A 1720-nucleotide genomic window follows, 5' to 3' on the forward strand; every position below is an offset into this window, starting at 1 on the left:
CGATAATTCAACATTTCCCACCTGGCAACACTTCTCTCAGGTGTCAAAAACCTTTGATAATTCCAACCGCGATGTCTACCAGGGCTGGTGATGTTTCAAGTGGTAAGATTATGAGCTTTAATAAGTAAAATTATCCCAGCTACAATGACAGACAACAAATATTACATTTATAGTATTACAACTAAAACCGTTTTTGACGCCGCCACCGCAGTTTGTCCTTCATGAGCCTTCGTAGACAAGATGGCGGCTGCCTGTAGTGGAGACCTGCGACCGTGGAGATATAAACAGCTTTTATAAGGTAAAAATAATAAAACAAGGTCTTTGTCTGCAATGATTAGACATGTTTTTATGATTGTCATTAGTGATTATCTCAATTTCTGCTAAAAGAATTGATAAAATCCTACACACTGTGCCTTTAAGTTTCAAGCTAAATATTTAGCTCAAAACTAAATATTTAAGTCACAAGTTAAATATTTATCTTGTTAACTAAATACTTAATTTGTAAGTTAAATATTTAGTTTATAAACTATGACATTTATAAATGTATGAATCATATGGTTAAAAACTGACTTTGAAAAATAAATCTGTTCTTTTGTTCTTATAAAAAGGTTAAATAAAAGAAAAATATTGGTGGTAATTTTTGACTGTGTAACTTTACAAACAGCATCACATACACTTCATCATGTATAATGTAAAAGGGATATGGCAGATTTATGTAAGATGCTTCAGGTTTGTGTTGTAATTCAGAGAAAACCGACAAATGGCAATCATCGAGTACAGTCGGATGTCACTCCTTTCAAATTCAGTGTGCTCTGAAACCAACACGCTTGTGAAGGAAAGCACAATCAGCCATGTGGTTTCTGCAGGACTTCAGCTCTGACTCAGCAGCACCCATCACTTTCCAGGAACTGAGCACCTGTTGATTCACAGTTAGTCTTCTCACAGGGCTTTCTGTCTCCCACACGTGTTTCAGCTCTCTCTGTTTTCTACAAAAAAACCTCACAAGACACATTGCAACTCTCCAGTACCTTTCAAAACAGGATGTTAATGTCTGGAAAAATAACACATATGTCTGTGGGCCCATATGCAAGTAAATTTACCCAGTAGAAGAAAGTGACTTCCTCATACAGCAATGAGTCCACGGTGTTTAAAGAGAGTCCAGTCATCATGAAAGTGTTTTGTCTAAAATGTATCAATAGTTACCACAGTATCAGCCTTGACCTCATTCGTAAAGCACAGACTTTGTAGATATAGATTAAAGTTTTCATCCAGGCTATGTTTGGCCATCAAAGTGAAGGTCTTCAGGTGTATAAACCAGACCAGAGTGAAGGTACAGTCATATGAAAAGGTTTGGGCAGCCTTGTTAATTTTCCTGATTTACCTTTATAAATCATTGATTGTTTGGATAAAAATATCAGTTAAATATATCATATAGAGGACAAACAGTGATATTTGAGAAGTGAAATGAAGTTTAAATGATTTACAGAAAGTGTGCAATAATTGTTTAAACAAAATTAGGCAGGTGCATAAATTTGGGCACCGTTGTCATTTTATTGATTTCAAAACCTTTAGAACTAATTATTGGAACTCAAATTAGGTTTGTTAAGTTCAGTGACCCTTGACCTCCATACACAGGTGACTCCAGTTATCAGAAAGGGTATTTAAGGGGGGTAATTGTAAGTTTTTCTCCTCTTTGCATCTTCTCTGACAAGGGCAGCAT

The sequence above is a fragment of the Austrofundulus limnaeus genome, unplaced genomic scaffold, assembly GCF_001266775.1.
Source record: "Austrofundulus limnaeus strain Quisiro unplaced genomic scaffold, Austrofundulus_limnaeus-1.0 Scaffold1015, whole genome shotgun sequence".
NCBI classification, from domain to species: domain Eukaryota; kingdom Metazoa; phylum Chordata; class Actinopteri; order Cyprinodontiformes; family Rivulidae; genus Austrofundulus; species Austrofundulus limnaeus.